Below are 17362 nucleotides of genomic sequence, written 5' to 3'. Positions count from 1 at the left end.
CAGCTACACTGGAGTAATAAAATGATGTACATCAGGTCAGTTGAAGACAAACTCTTTTCCAGGCATAAAATTCAAGAAAATATTGCAAAAGACACAAAAATTCCATTCAGATGTATGTTTCTAATGAACCCCATAAAAGTTAAAGGCATAGCATCAAATCTCAACACATTGAATACTTATCTGTGGGGAGCTGAGCGAGTAGCCAGACAAGCAGGTTGGTTCTGAAATCTAACTCAGGAGTCTGCAGACTTGTTCTGTGAAAGGGCAGGTAGTAAAGGGTTAGGCTTTGCAGGTTGTGTGGTCAGAGTTGCAACTACTCTGTTCTGATTTTGTATCTTGAAGCAGCCACAGACTTGTAAACAAATGGGAGTGGCTATATTTCAATTAATTTAATTAATGGACAATGGAATTTGAATTTTATATAATTTTCACACATTACAGAATGTTATTCTTTAAAGAAGTTTTTTCAACCATTTAAAATGTAAAAAACATTTTTAGCTTGTGGGTTGTAGAAATAAAGGTAGTGGGTTCCAAACAATAAATGCTGGAAAGGGTGTGGAGGAAAGGGAGCCCTCCTACACTGTCGGTGGGAATGTTAAATTGATGCAGCCATTATAGAGAGCAGTATGGAGATTCCTTAAAAAACTAAAATAGACTTACCATATGATCCAGCAATCCCACTCCTGGGCATATATCTGGAGGGAACTCTAATTCGAAAAGACACATGCACCCCAGTGTTCATAGCAGCACTATTTAAAATAGCCAAAACATGGAAGCAACCTAAATGTCCATCAAAAGACAACTGGATAAAGAAGTTGTGATACACGCCCGCACACACACACACACACACACTCACACACACACACACACACAATGGAATACTACTCAGTCATAAAAAAGAATAAAATAATGCCGTTTGCTGCAACATGGATAGACCTGGAGATCATCATTCTAAATGAAGTAAGCCAGAAAGAGAAAGAAAAATACCATATGATATCACTTATATGTGGAATCTTAAAAAAAAGAAAAAGACACAAATGAAGTTATCTACAAAACAGACTCACAGACATAGAAAGCAAACTTATGGTTACCAGGGTGGGAAATGAGTGGGAAGGGATAAATTGGGAGTTCGAGATTTACAGATACTAACTACTATACATAAAGTAGATAAACAATAAGTTTATATACTCTATAGCACAGGGAACTATATTCAATATCCTGTAGTAATCTATAATGAAAAAGAATATGAAAACAAATATATGTATGTATGACTGAAACATTATGCTGTACACCAGAAATTGACACAACATTATAAACTGAGTGTACCTCAATTAAAAAGGAAAAAGATAGTGGGCTGGATTTGGCCCAAGAGCTACAGTGTGCTGATTCCTGATCTAACTGAATTTTCAATGAGGGCTTCGAGAACTTTGTGGAGTGAACTGATAGGTTCTGTCTGTTGTTCTCTCCAGCCTGGATGTGGAAGGGCTTCATGATCTTGTAAGAGGTTGGTGCAGAGTTAGGACTAAAACCCAAATTTTTCAATTTTTGAAGTCCAGGTCCTTCCCCTTTCTAGATGCTGCCTCTGTGGTTGGAGGAAGCACTTACTCCATATGAGGTCTGATGTAGGTCTCTACAAATAGAATCTCACTTAATCTTCCCAGCATCCTTTCTGAGGTATTATGATCCCATTTGCAGGTAAAGAAAGACAGGTTTAGAGAGGTTAAGGATTAAAAAACCTGTGAAGTCACCAAGCCAGAATTTATACCCAGGTCTGTTTGACTCCAGGGACTTTGCCAAGGAGTTGACTTGACTTTGGTGAAGAATCCTTTGCCCATCTTCTTTCTCTCTCTCACCCAGGCTTATCCCCCACAAGACTGCTCTTTAATTATAAGTGACTGGATCATGGGGGAAGAAAACAGGGCCCCCACTTTTCAGTAGCAAGTAAATTCTGTGATGGATGAGAGTGACAGAGAGCACATAGGTTAGAAAGGCCCTGTTTTGGTTTGTTTTTCCTGGATCCTTCTTTTAAAGACTATTTTAATTTTGTTTCACTTTTAAAAAATTGAAGTATGAAATCAGTTGATTTACAATATTATATTAGCTTCAGTTGTAAAAATAGTGATTCAGTATTTTTATAGATTATACTCCATTAAAAGTTATTATAAAATACTGGCTATATTCCCTGTGCTGTGCAATATATCCTTGTAGCTTATTTATTTTTACATGGTAGTTTGTGTCCCTTAATCCCTTACCTCTGTTTTGCCCCTCCCCCTGCTTTCCCCCCAGTTAACCACTAGTTTGTTCTCTATATCTGTGAGTCTGTTTCTCTTTTGTTATATTCATTCATTTGTTTTGTTTTATTTTATTTTATTTTATTTTATTTTATTTTATTTTATTTTATTTTATTTTTTTCAGTTGATTCAAATGATATGTATTTTTTTCCTCTGTGAAACTGAATAGAACTGAGGAGGAATCAAAGAAAGCCTCATATATTAAATTCTTACATAGATTCTCTGAATTCAAAAGTTAAGGGTTAACGGGAGAGGCACAGGTAGGTGGTGGGCCTTGTCCCGGCAAACAAAGCCACCAAGGCAGTCCTGCAAATTAAGGAGGATGGCAAATCCCTTTCTTCAACAAAAAAAAAAAAAAAAAAAAAAAAAAAAGTTCTTGAGGGGGAAACACATAAAATATCTAAGTTTCAAAAGCTGGACTCTTCCACACTGTTGCTTTTCTACCCAAGATTGTCCTAAGATAGAGTGTTTTAAGGTTAAGTTTTCAATGTTCAGCTTTTTGCAAATATATCCAAATACATTTCTCACGAGCAGTCCTGATTTGGCGATTAATAGCAAGCAATATGCTTGGATTAGAGGTCCGATTTCCACTCGAATGCAAAGTTTCTTCTCTTCCTGCAACAAAGCCATTTGCAGAGATCTGGAAATCATGAGTTTCCTAAGCAGGAGGAGGTACTGTTCTCGTTCACCTGCAAATATCCTTTCTGATTGGCTGGTGTTTCACAGTCCCCTTTCAAGACCCGGTGTGTGTTGTTGACGACAATGGGGTCAGGATTGCTGTAGTTGGGTGGGTTTGCATAGCGGTCGTAGCCCAGCCAAACCAGCATGGGGGCGATCTGGGCCATGTCCCTCATCACATCCCTGGGGATGTGGCCGGTCAACTTGGAGAGAGCTTACAGGTTCACGGGTTTGATGACCTGGTCTGTGGATCGCTCTGTGGATCGCTCGATCTTGGACAGAGAGACGCCCCCAGGCTTGCCGATGAGGTCCTCGTGATGCAGGACGGCGTCGCTCCAGGCGATGCTAAGGATGAGCTTGAGGGAGCGCCGGAGGTGCAGCACCAGCTGCTCGTAGTACACGGGCAGGCACTTGTCCTTGCCCACCTCCATGCACTGGGCATACATCACCTCAATGGCCTTGTTCCACTTGGTGAGGCAGTAGCGGTAGCTGCTGAGCTCGAAGCCGGCAATGGTGGTCTTGCGGGTGATCATGGAGGGCATGGAGGCCCAGCCGTCCCGCACCATTAGCAGGAACTTGGAGTTGGGGAACAGGCGTGACAGGTAGACGGATGACTTGAGTGTGAAGGGGTCATTGTTGCAGAGGACGCTGGCAGGCTCGCCGTGCTTGGCGATCACCCCCAGGATGAAGGCCTGCATGGCGGCGTCCAGTACCTCGTCCGTCACACCCACCTCGTCCAGCCGCAGCTTTTCCCGGCCGGACTGGGACCAGGCCTGGCGCATGGCCAGCACGCGCGGGATGTTGCAGGTCTCCTCGCCACAGCGCACTTCGGGATGGGCGTCCAGCGTGGCGCGCATCAGTGTAGTGCCGCTCCGGGGCACGACCCCCACGAAGATGAGCAGCATGGCCTTGCCGTAGTAGTACTACACGTGGTCCGCGCCCACCGTCACCAGGTCCTCCTCCTCTGGCTGCATGGCTTGTTGGGGGCCCCGTGGGCCTCCCAGCACCTCCTGGCACTCCAGCACCTGCTGCCCTAGCTGGACCACCAGCACCAGGGCCAGGGCGAAGCCAGCTGCCAGCAGCGCCCTCTGCACCAACAGGCACATGCTGGGCCTGGGGCGAGGGGGCGTGCTTCAGCGACAGGTCAGAGGGAGGCCCGCGGGGCTCGCATCTCCCCTGGGCACCTCATCCCTGGGGTCTAGCCCTCGCAGCTGCTGGCCAAGACTGTCCACCAGCTGAGCCCGTGCGAGGCGCGCCGAGAAAGCGCCGCGCGCCCAGCGACTCGCGGCTCGCCAGCCTCCCAGGCCGGGGGAAGGGGAGATCCATTTGTTCTATTTTTCAGATTCCACATATAAATGACAATAAGTCAGGCAGGAAAAGACAAATAAAAATAATTTTACTGATGTATAAAAAAATGGCACATATTTAAAGTGTGCAATTTGATGTTTCAACATATTCATATACCCATGAAACCATGACCACAATCAAGATAATGAATATATCCGTTGTCCACTCTAAGTTTCCTTATGCCCTTTCGTATCATCCCCTTCTGTCCCTCTCTTCCTCACCCCATCCCCAGCCAATCAGCTATCTGCTTTTTGTCACTATAGATTAGTTTGCATTTTCCAGAACTCTACATAAATGAAAACATACAGTACATATTCTTTTTTGTCTTACTCTTTCACTCAGCATAATTATTTTGTGATTCATTTAAATATGCAGGAAAAGTCCATTCCATTCCATTGCTAGGGAGTATTCCATTGTATGTACTAGAATTTATTTCTCCATTCACCTGCTGATGACATTGGGTTGTTTCCATTTTTTGTTTATTATAAATAAAGCTTCTATGAACATTCATTTACAAGCCTTTGTATGAACATATATTTTCATTTCTCTTCTGTAAATATCTAGGAGTAAAGTGGCTGGGTCAAATATTAGGTATATGGTTTTCTGTTTGGTTGGTTTTAGAAACTACCAGACTGTTTTCCAAACTGGTAGAGCATTCCATTTGCACCACATTCTTGCCAACATAGGCTATGGTCATTCCTTTAAATTTAAATTTAGATATTTTAATAGGTGGGTGATCTTAACATGCATTTTCCTAATGACTAATAATCATTTAGGTTTCTTTAATTATCATTAGTGACTAATAATGATAGTTTAGTTTTCAACTAAAGATAGTTGAACATCTTTTTTGTGTGCTTATTTGCCATCTGTATATCTTCTTTGCTAAAATGTGTGTTCAAATCTTTTGCTTATTTTTTTTTTATTGTCTTCTTCATTTTCTTATTATTGAGTTTTGGACACATTTCCTTTATCAGATATCTGATTACAAATATTTTCTCCTAGTTTGTGGCTTGCCTTTTCATTCTCTTAACAGTGTCTTTCAAAGACTGAAAGTTTTTTTATTTTGACAATGTCCAACTTATCTTTTTAAAAAAATTTTAAAGGATCATACTTTTGGTGTTTTATCTAAAAAAAAAAAACTTTGTCAACCTAGATCACAAAGGTTTTTCATAGGTTTTCTTTTAGAAGCTTTATAGATTTAGGTTTTCCATTTAGGACTATGATCTATTTTGAGTTAATTTTTGGGTATGATGGGAGGTATGGATTGAAGTTCAGTTTTTTTCCATGTGAATATTCAGTTGTTCCAGCACCATTTGTTTAAAAGACTATATTCTCTCCACCAAATTGCATTTTTATTCTTTTCAAAAATCAGCTGTTCACATGTGTAGATCTATTTATGGATTCTCTATTCTGTTTCATTGATCTATTTCTCTATATTGATGCCAGGATCTTACTATCTTGATTACTGTAGCTTTATGATGAGTCTTGAAATCAGATGGTGTCCTCTAACTTTGTTCTTCTGAAAGACTTTCTTTCTTTTTCCTCAGAAAACAAAGCTATGTGGGAGGGTATAGCTCAGTGGCAGAGTGTGTGCTTAGCCTGCACAGAGCCCTGGGTTCAATCCCCAGTACCTCCATTAAAAAAAAATAGACAAAAAATAAAAATAAAACAAAGCTGAAGTAAGTGTGGAAAGTACTGGTTCTAGTTCATTGCCTGGTCAGTGACCTGAGAGAATCTCTAAAAGCAATCATCCTCTAACCTCAGTCATCTCTGCTTAGCTCCAGTGGCTGTCCTGGAGTTACCTGAAACCCTAAGTCCTCATCAATCTGAATGAAGTGGCCATGTCTTGTGTCCTGAAAGCAGGAATCAGTGACCAAGGAAAAGGTGGTCCTTAGGAGACAGTAATCACAGGGAAGGCCCATGAGGAGCCTGGCATATGACTGCCCCTGGATGCTCTGTATTGGATTGTGATAAACTGACCTGATCAGAATCTCTTATGGGGAGTAAGGATATGAAAGGCAGACAGAGGTGGAGTTAGGGAGCAGTGGATGCCACTTGTGAGAGGAAGCTGGGCCACTTGGTTCAGCACAGGGATCTTTTGAAAATGCAAATCTGAGCAGGTCACACCTCTACCTCAAACCTTTTGTTGGTCCCTCTTCCTGGACCACACACCCTCACCCCAGCCCCCTCACTATGCCTCATCCTCCAGTCTCCTCTAGATGTGTTGGAGCCCCTGCTTTGCACTTTCCATTTCTAAACACCCATAGTTTAGCAAAATAGTTCATCAATATTGTCTTACTTTCCAGATGGGAAAAGATCCTGTCTTTCTTGTTCAATTTTTTAATTTCTGGAGCTGAGCACTTGGCACATGGAAGATATTTAATGAATGTGTGAATGAATGAAACAGTGATGTAAGGTATCTAACACTGCAAATTATACTTAGGAGATGTTCAAGGTATGGCTAATGGAAAGATGGAAGGAAGGAAGGAAGACTTCTGCACTCTCCTACTTTGAGAACTCTGAGACTCAAAATAATGTTATGGCCACAGGAATGCCACTGACTGCCCTCCATAAGCTCCCGTCTCTAACAGCACTGAGTCTTAAACTTGGCTGTGCATCCCAATCACTTAAGGAGATTTAAAATAAAAATTCCCAGGTCCTACTTCTGGTCTAGTGATAATCAGAATATCTCATTTTGGAGTAAACTTGAAAATCTGAATTTAAAAAACGAAACATCCAGGCTATTCTGAAGCAGTCCATCCTCAGAGGGTTTTTGAGAACTTCACATTTACAGTAGCCAGGATGTAGATATTCCTTGTGAAGCAATAGCCATATGTGGCTAGAGGCTTCTATATAGGACCGTGCAGAATTCCCGCCTATCTCTCCTACAGCTGTTCTGCCCAGTGTAGTAGCCACTTGGCACATGTTGCTATTTAAATTTAAATATAAATTAATTAAAATTAAATTTAAAAATTCAGCTTTTCATCTACACTGGCCACATTATGAGTGCTCAGTAGCCACTTGTGGTTAGTGGCTGCCATACTGGATGACACAGATATGAATATTTTCATCATCATAGGAAGCGCTATTGAACAGTGTTTTCCCAGAGGGAATTACAGTTCACATGCTTTGGTGGAACTGATTCTATCCATAGCTCCATGGATGGATGTGTGCCCTACAACTGACCAGTCATGGTACTATATGTGACTCAAGTTGTAATTAGAACAAGTGTTGGGATTTTTGCTTAAATGAGCATCAAACCTTGTTCTGTTTTCTACTGATATAAACCTGGGTGTGGAGTAGTTTAGGCTGGAGATGTTGGCAACTGCTTTGTTCTGACATAGGATCAGAGAATGAAGCCAGCAGAGAGGGGAGCAGAGCTAAAAAAAAAAAACTGGGTCTTTTTTTTCTTAAGTTTTATTTATTAAAAAAAAATTTAATGGAGGTACTGGGGATTGAACCCGGGACCTCATGCATGCTAAGCATGCACTATACCACTGAGCTATACCTAACCCCCCAAAATTGGGTCTTGATGATGCTTTTTGAATCTTTAGACAGAAATTGTGCTTGAAGAGAGAAATTTCATTTCAGTGAGCCAAAAAATTCCCTTTTTTCCTACTTGCAGCAAAAGAATGATGATTACATACACAGAATGACCATTGCGAGTCACTTCCTCTTTACCTCTCAGTTTCCCTATCTGTAAAATGGGGAGGTTGAAATAATTAGTTCAGTTCAATTGTTCAATCATATATTGCCCATGGATTGCCAGGGGTTTGTGCTTAGTACAGAATAATGATTTAGAAATTCCTGCAAGAATTTGTGAGTATTAACCTAACTGTGATGTGTTCTGACAATGGCTTATTATTGATATGGACAGAGTGCTCTGGGGCCACAAAGGATGTGAGTGATTTGGCCTTGGAGAAAACTTCACTGTGGAGGTGAGGTGGAGCCTATGTTTTGAAAAATGAGTAGAAGAGGACATTTTAGTTAAAAATGGAATATGAGCAAAACTCCAAATTAAGAAAGCTCATAGTGTGTTTGTAAAAGAGTAGTTCATCATGTTCAGAGCTTAAAATATGAGGGGAAGGGATGGGCTACAGACAAAGAGGTTGGTGAGACCAGATTACCATAGCCCTGAATGCCACTCTGGGGATTTGGGGCTTTCTCTTGGAAGAGAAATGGAAGCAGGGGCCTATGATGATCAGACTTGCATTTGGTGCGATCACACTTGTGAGCAAGAAAGACAGATTGCTGATGGGGAGAGACGTGAAGCGGAGGGACCAGTTGGGAAGTTATCACAGTGGTGGAGTTGAAAAATGAGGAGACTAAACCATGCATTCAAGAGTAATTTGCAAAGTATTATGTGCTGGATATACTGAATTGGCAGATGTAGATGCTTAAGAAATGATTGTGGAATAACCATTGTTGAGTGAGGAGGGGCATGTTGTGGGAGAGGATGGAGTGATCATCTGAAGGTTATGAGTTGGGTGATGGGTGGAAGGGGGTGAAGAGGGGAGTTGGTGGGGTGTCAGAGCCTGGAGAGGGGCCAAATTAGGACACCAGTGACTTACTAGAGAGATTTTAGTAAATGGCAGGAATGGAAACTGAATTGCAATGCACTGGGTGGTGAAGACAGTAAATGTGATGTCTCCTTAAAGAAGACTGGGCATTGAGAAAAAGAGAGAGAACAGTAGCTAGGAGTGAGGGAAGTGGAACGATGGGCCTGTTGGTTGTCTTCCAAGCTTCTGTTCCCCGACTTCTTGCTTCCTGAGAGAACCCCAGTTTTGTTAAGGCTTCTGTCCTACCCCAATGAAACCTTTTTGATTCAGAGTCCCAGAAGTGGATACTGATTAATCTAAGCCAATCACAGTAATCTCATTCCTGTCTGCCATTGATAGGCTCAAGAACAGAAGCTTAAGTCCATCAGGGCAGGGCATTCCCTTGATCACTGTTACTTATTGTCCAGGGATGGACACTTGGCTTTGTTGTCCAATTAAACTGGTCAAGGGGTGTCCATGGAAAACCACAATGAGAGAAGCCAGTCTGAGGACAGAGAGCTGAACCCTCATCTTAATGACACCTGGAGACTGTCCTGCATCCAGACTTTTCATGACTACATTTATTGTATACACTTATGTATACAATACATTTTATGATTGTTTATACCATTTTATGATTATTTAAACCATTTTAGTTGAATTTTCTGTTACATGCAGTTGAAAGCATCATTGATGCATATCAGTGAATTTTTATTTTACTTTACGAATGGAGGATACTCAAAGTGAAGGGAGAAAGTTTGGAGAAAAGAAATTACAGACACAAAACAGAAAGAGGAGAATTGATAGGTCAAATCTGCAGGAGAAGTGGGGATGATTGTGCTCAGGACCATTGGTGGAGGAGCTGGCTTGGAAAGAAAATGTCTTCCTTATGGCACAGAAGGGAAAGAGGTATAAGAATTTGAGTAAATTTGGAGGTGGAGGCAAGTTGACAGAAGGATCTATAGGGTTCCTTAGAACTTTACTGCCTGCAACTGCTTGCTCTCTGGTCAAGGAAGTGAGTGGTATCAATTGATAAAATCAAACACACTCAGCAGTATGTGCTGAGAAGTGATCAGGGGCATTTCCATAGGGGAGGAGGACTCTGAGTCAGGATGTATGGAGTTAGGGTACAGGGTAGAGGGGTGGAGTGTGGGCACTGTACTTCCATTCCTATTATCTCTTTTAAATGCCGCAGCCCTGAGAAATGTACTGAAGGGGCAGGGAGAGACCAGTTTGGCTGCAGCAGGGAGTTCAAGATGGGGAAAGTCAGGTTGGGGTCAGATCCTAAAGGGTCTTGTGCGGGATTATTCATTTTAACGGGCTTTGATCAGTATTTCTGACACTTGCGTGAATAAAAAATTTCTTGCCAACACAGTTTTAACTTAAAAATTATTATTTTTATACATGTAATTTAAAAAATTGTTTTATTTTATTTTAGGGGGAGGTCGTTAGGTCTATTGGTTTATTTGTTATTAGTTTTTTTTTAATGGAGGTGCTGGGGTTGAACCCAGAACCTCGGACCACATTCATGGGCTAAGCATGCATTCTACCACTTGAGCTATACCCTTCCCGCCAAATTAGTATTAATATAATAGTATCTAGATATATACAGACATGAAACTAAGTGTACACTATTTATGCTTATAATTTTTATATGAACCAGGAAACTAAACCCAATTTACAAATTAATTCCAATAAGGCATAAAATAGAATTCCCCATTAAGTTCGTGGACTAGATAATGATGTTTGCTGAAACTAGACTGCCGCTCGCAAGGCAAATACGAGTTGACTGTTACTGAGAGTGAAATGCTGATAAGGTGGCTCTCCAGAAAAAAGGAAAGCCTGCTTCGTGGTATTTGCTGACTTCCGTGGTGTAAATATCCCTGCTATTGGCTACCATCACAGTTGTGTTTAACAACTGGCTCTCAAAATACCTGAAAATTTAACAGCTGGCTCTTGTGAGCTGGAACAGGCTGGTTCCAGCACACCATTGCCCTGTAGGTTCTTCTGAACTCCCTGTGCCTATTTTTCTGCATGTGTGGTAACAACTCTTTTGTTCCATCCCTTTCCTATTCTAATTCCAACGAAGGCTAGTGTGTGTTTGGGCACAGTGAAGTAACGTGATTTGATCTTTACTTAGATGAACGTATCATTTACACATTAAACTAGTCATTGTTCTTTTCTCTCCAGCCCAAGACAACTGGAAATGCAAGTATTGCTCACAATCCAAATCTATGCAGTTTCAAAATCCATACAGTGAGATTTTATAGAGGAAGGGATGCTGAATTATTCAAAGCTATTTGGTTCCTGAGTTTTGGATAACCACCATCAAGAGTTCAGAGTGCAAGGGATGTTAGCCCTGCTTTTCTGAAATGGATTTGATTAAATTTCTGAGTTCAAGTAGCAAGTATTTGGATAGCAAAGGATACCTGTAGCACTATTTGGCACCAAAAAATTGTTGATTAATGTAAACAAAAGTACTAAAATATCATGACAGTATTTAGTTGTATAAGGTGGGCTTCTGGATGATTCAGATATACTTATGTTAATTTTTAGATAATCATTGAAGTTAAAGCACAAATTTAAGAATTTGTATTTGTTGGGAATATTTTTTAGCTTCAGATAATTGAGAACACAGAAATGGTGGTTTAAACCTTGGCTATTTATTGCTTTCTTCCTAAGAATTCCTGATGCAGACAGACTTTAGATTGGTCTGCAATCTCAAATGACATTAAAGATTGAGGTTCTTCTATCTTTACCATCCAAGAAGGTTGGCTTTTTAGCCTGATGTGTACTGTGTCAAGGCCATAAAATTGATGCTATGGTTCCAGGCATTGTGTTGTCATTCACATCAATATTAAGTAGGAAGAGGCAGCTCCAGATCTCTGTCTGATTAAGAAAGGTAGCTTCTCTAAGATCCCTCTAGCAGTTCACCCATTTCAATAGCCAAAACCTGGTCACATGGCCACCTCTAGCCACCAGAGAAACTGGGAAATAGAATGCCTGGTTTTCTGGACTCTATAGTGGAAGGCAGCAAGGGGATCAGAGGGGAGGTATGGGAATGACTTTTGCACACCAGTGAAGACAATCTCAACGACATTTGTAGGACTCTACAGCACCAGGGGACCCAAGCTTGGGAATCTGTCCCAAGCTTCCAGTCATTGGTGTTTTGGCAGCATTCACTGGGTAAAGAATAGTAGTTGATCTGGGTGAGGGAAGGACCAGGGAAGGACCAGGGAAGGACACACACACACACACACACACACACACACACAGTCTCTGCCTTTGAAGGACTTAGCTAAGGGTTTATTAGCACATCTCTGTGGGCTGAGGTTTTAAGGGTGTCTGGAGTCTTCATGGGAAACTTCCTTGTCTTGCGTGTAGTTTCCCGTCTTTGAATCATGAGGCTTGACCCGATTTGTAAGGCAGTATCCAGCTTCTTCATGACTTTAATATTTCATGAGTCCCTCCTTTGTGCCAAGTGTGGTGCTGGACACTTGGGATACAAGGGTCAGCAAGACGACAAATAAATGTGATGGAGACAAAGTAAACGGGGGTAGAAAATGGTGTAACAGAGAGACCTGCACTCAGCTGTGAGAGGAGGAGGTTCCGGGAGGGCCAAGGAAGGCTGGAACACATATCTGAGTGCAGAAACTTGCCAGCTGTCTTAAGGCCGAAAATTAAGGCTGTCAGTGGTCTCTGCTCAAGGTCATATTTTTGTTATCATTATTCTTATCTTTAAAGGTATTATTGTTATTATGCTTACCCATAGTGAAATGGATATCACAGGACACCAGAAGATAGAACCTGGGTCCAGGGTCTCACCCACTGTATTTGTCTGCTCGGGTTGTCATGACAAAATACCACCAGTATTTTGGATAGCTTAAACAACAGAAGTTACTTCTCACAGTTCTGCAGGTTGGAAGTCCAAGATCAAGGTGCCATCAGGGTTAGTTTCCGATGGGACCTCTCTTCTAGGCTGTCTATGGACAGCTGCCTTCTTGCTGTGCCCTTCCACGGCCTTTCCCCTGTGTGTACACCGTGAGAGAGAATACTCTGGTGTCTCTTCCTCTTTTTATAAGAGTACCAATCCCATGGTATTCTTATGACTGCATTTAACCTGAATTCCTTCCCTAAAAGCCCTATCTATAATTACAGTAACAGTGAATGTTAGGGTTTAAACCTTTGCATTTTGGGGGGACACTTGATAGATGGTGGGTGAGTAGGACACCCTATGAAGTGTAATGCCAACTGCTGCTGCTCAGGTATTACTAGTGTTGTTTGTAGCTCTGAGTCTGAAGGCGGGGTCATTCAGTTGTCTGCAGGATCCTGTCCCAGAGCCAGGCTGGCTCATTCAGTGATGGGGTCAGTGAAACCCAGCCACACCACTCAAGAACAATGGAGGCTGCTCAGTGTCAGTGTCGGGGCTGGGAGTCAGGGAGTCGTGGCTGTTCTGACCCTTTGTGTGTGTGTGTGTGTGTGTGTGTGTGTGTGTGTGTTTTTCAGGGCAGAGCTGGGAGTTTGCAGGGACATCTGTCATGGCTCTTACCTTGTTTGGTATGTAGAGGGGCAGGTTTCTGTCTGTCCTTCTGTAGAAACATAAAAAGAAGTAAATATGAATTCTGTAAAAAGCAGGACTTTTAGCAGGGGATTTTCAGACACTGTTTTCTCCTTTGTTGCAGATATTCAGTCTGTCTCTGGGAAGGTACCTATAGATCCTAGGGAGACCCATAAAGTTTGTTCCCAGTGAAAAGGAAAAATAATTCCATGGGACTGTCAGAGGGTCTCAGGCCTAAAATAATTTTCTCAGGGCTTTTCCTAACGGCTTTGCTCTCTGAATGATGTGTCTGTAGAAGGCTATGGCTGTGGCCACCTCTGCTGCCTGGGTGGCCACTGAAGGTAGCACAGAAGAGGCTCAAGGAGGGGCCAGTTTCAATGGAATAAGAAATTCAATGATGAGCCCAAGTCACCTGTCAGACGTCAGATATCCTGCGTCGGAGAGTCAGCAGGGGCTGCAGGCAGACTCCGCCGCAGCACAGGGATGGCCAGGAGAGAAAGGGCTCCTGGGGGCACTGTGGGTACCCTGGTTACTTGCACTTAGAGGTGATGGAAATCCCATTGCCTGGGAGTTACGAGACGCTGGTTCCAGAAGTCTCAGATGAGTCACTTCACCTTGTTGGACCTGAGTGACCTTGCACAGGGGCTGACGCCCATTCAGTGCTCAGTAATGCTGGTCCACCCTCACTGGTCTGCAGCCTCCTAGCTGTCCCGCCTACCACCCGGAATTTTGGTAGAACACTACATGTGGAAATATATTTGAAATTAAAAAGCGCTGTGGAATCTCAATGTATTTTCATCGTCATGCTAGGGGAAGAAGGAAGGAAAGAACTTCTCCTCGAGGGGAGGTCTGCTGTGGGCCCGTCACCGCAGCCTCTCTCTGACTTCTTACAGCGGTTATCCTGGCTCAGGAAGATCATTCTTATCCTCGTAGATGGGTTCGCTGGGTCTCAGAGAGGTAAAATAGCAGCCCCCAAGTCTCACAGCCTGTCAAGGGCAGAGCTGGAGTGTTGGACATTCTGCCTGAGAGCCTGGCCTCGGGAGGAAGAGGATAAAGCTGTCAGGGAGAGCTAACACTGAGTAGAGACCAAGAATTCGGAAGCTGGAGGAGACTAAGAAGAAGCTGGATAGGCCCCAGAAAAGTTATGATTAAAGGAGATGGGCGCAAACACTGAATATGTCCCCCAGAGCAAGTTCTCCAAGCCTCCACTGTGTCTTCTGCCTTCCCCTCCCCCAAGCCTGGGCAGGACTGGGCAGGACTGGGCTGGACTGGGCTGGACTGGGCTAGACTGGGCTCACCACCAGCTCCCTGCCCGCCTCACCTCTGGCCTTCCCACCCCCACCTGGCCCTTCTGATGTCTCCTCTTGCTTCTCCTCGTCCTGCCAAGTTCTGTCATTTAAACCCCCCTAATTTAATAGGTTTGTCTCATTATTTTGATTAATCATATTAACTCATGTTAATTAAGAGAGAGATTTAAGCAACGACAGAGGTTAATGGAATCAGCCCGTGTTCTTCTCCGGCTTTTGTTGGGGGCACTGGAAGGCGTAGGGGGAAGAAGAGGGGAAAATGGGAAAAGGCACATCAGCAGGACCAAGCCTGGGACAAGCCGGGAGTCTGCACCGCGAGAGGGGAGAGAACGGTATCGAGGAGACGATCAGTTACCAATCGGAGTTCCCTGTTAATTGAATGTCTGATTTTATTAATGATGGAATTTATAAAGGTCCTTAAGAAAAGAAAAGAATTTAGTCAGTTCAGCAGTTAACTGTGAAAAATTAATGCAGAGGATATAAGTTAAAATGGCCATTTTATTTGTCTTCCTTTTTTCTCCTGGTGGTGGGAATGAAATTGGGCACATCACCTCAGAGGTCTTTTCTGCCTCTGGGCTCTTAACTCGGTGCTGAAGACGCAGCCAGCTGGGCCCAGGGACTCGAGCTGACTCTATTAGGAACAATAAACACACCAACTCTGTTCCAGACTCTGTGCTGAGCAGCTGAAATTTCTAGTCCGTTGACACCTGTAACAATGCTCAGAGGTCCTCTTTCACAGAGGAGGAAGCTGAGGAGCAGAGGCGCTGGATCCCTCATCCAACGTTTCACAGCTTCAGAGCCGTGGATCCGGGATCCGCCGGGCGCCTGACTCCTGCGTCGGCGAGGTTCATAAGGTGCACAAGCTGTTTTTCTCACAGTTTAATTCCACAGCTACAGGGAGAAAGCTTTGGGGTCAGGCGCTGCCTCTGTCTGATCACGATGACCTCAGTTCTAGGGAGCAGCTGTGACATCCGGGCACAGGCCGTGTCAGAAAGAACCTTCACCTGAAGGATATGGGAGGTGGTCGAGGCAGGTGCAGGGCTTCACTTTAGCTGACCAGTACTTCTCTCCCTACCTTCCAAGTGGTCCTGGGGCCAAGACAGGCTGCTGTTACGGCTGCTGGGGGATCTGTGTCCCCCGGAAATATGTGTTGAAGTCCCAACCCCCAGAACCTGTAAATGTGACTTCACTTGCAAATGGGGCTCCTTCCAGATGTTATCAAGTTGAGGTCATACTGAATTAGCATGAACCCTAATCCAGTGTGACTGGTGTCCTTATAAAAAGAGAAGGAGGAACACAGACACAGACACACAGGGAGGAAGGCTATGTGAAGGGCAGGCGGAAACTGCAGTGATGCTGCGACAGGCCAAGGAGTGTCTGGGGCTACCAGAAGCTGGAGGGGACCAGGATGGATCTTCTCCTGAGGTTTCAGAGGGAGCATGGTCCTGCTGACAACTTGATTTTGGACTTCTAGACTCCAGAATAAATTTGTGATGTTTTGAGCCACTTGGTTTGTGGTCATTTGTTATGGCAGCTCTAGGAAACTAGTCTATACCTGCCAAAGCTTGACTTTGAACCTCGTTTACTTGCTGGCTGGGGCTTCTTCAGTTTACGGTTTTGATCCTTGTTAAAATGAAGAAAATGTTCTTTAGGCCACCATCTGTCTTTTGTGGATAATCACAAGGAGTGGTGATGTATGGCACTTCTTGGGGTCACACAGGGCAAATGCAACTGATGCTGAGTGTAACCTTGATCCAAGCTTACCTGGAGCAGCCCTCACCATGACTGTTGGAACACCTGATTCCCAAACCTGAGTCTCCCTGGGCCCCCAATTTTAGGGTATCTAGCTTGTTTGCTTTTTTCTCAGATCCTTGGGATGGAAGTGACCTCTTCGTGGCTTGCAAACTAATTCTTACCAGGGTGTCAGTGGCTTCCTAAGTCTCCCATTGTATATGAGGAGCTGCAGAGTCTGGTGTAGGGATTTCACACCTTGCCCCTGCTGCACGATGACAGACATCACTAAGAGGTCATAGCACACTTTTCTGCCAAGCCTGTGAGTAGCCTCAGAGTCCAGCAGTCCAGTTGATCAGAGTTGGCAACATTCATTTATTAATTCAGTAAATGTTTACAGAGTGCCTATTAGGGCCAAACTTGGTGCCAGGCATTGGGTATGCTTTGGTAAACAATCAGACAGTCCTACAGCCCGGAATAAACTTTTGTGTCATCCCTTACTGAGTGAGAAGACCATTCACTTGGAATTAGAAATCCTACTGCTTGGAACATGCTCTTGACTGGTATCAGTTTCCTTATGTGTACAATGAGAAGGTTGAGCTAGATTACTTCTGTGATTCATTCCATTTCTAAATTTGAAACTCTGCATCTGAAAAGCAGATGGAAGACCTACTATCCCAACTAACACCCAGATCTCCACTGGTTAGAACTCAAAGCAGGTAGCAGTCGTTTGAGCAGGGGAGTCATCTGAGAATAGCAGAGACCTTTGGCAAAGACCTCCAATCACACCCAGATAACACAGTGCCTTCACCATGTGGGGATGAACTCCCCAAGTCAGCAGGTACCCTACCCTTCCTTGTCTGTGCTCAGAGACAAGAGATAGGCACATGAGGGAACTCCATGTATGATGTG

At 43.4% G+C, this 17362-nt stretch overlaps 1 long non-coding RNA gene and 1 pseudogene across 1 annotated transcript in view; one reads left to right on the top strand and one right to left on the bottom strand.

The window, feature by feature from the left end:
- The window catches only part of LOC105086074 (uncharacterized), a 171656-nt gene that overhangs the window by 73465 nt on the left and 80829 nt on the right, over positions 1 to 17362 (top strand). The window lies entirely within an intron of this gene.
- On the bottom strand, positions 2514 to 4284 carry LOC105086075 (protein-tyrosine sulfotransferase 2-like; annotated as a pseudogene).

Source organism: Camelus dromedarius, chromosome 5 (assembly GCF_036321535.1).
Source record: "Camelus dromedarius isolate mCamDro1 chromosome 5, mCamDro1.pat, whole genome shotgun sequence".
Classification (NCBI taxonomy): Eukaryota; Metazoa; Chordata; class Mammalia; order Artiodactyla; family Camelidae; genus Camelus; species Camelus dromedarius.
The sequence above is the reverse complement of the archived record's forward strand: the minus strand, read 5'-3'. Positions and strand labels throughout refer to the sequence as shown.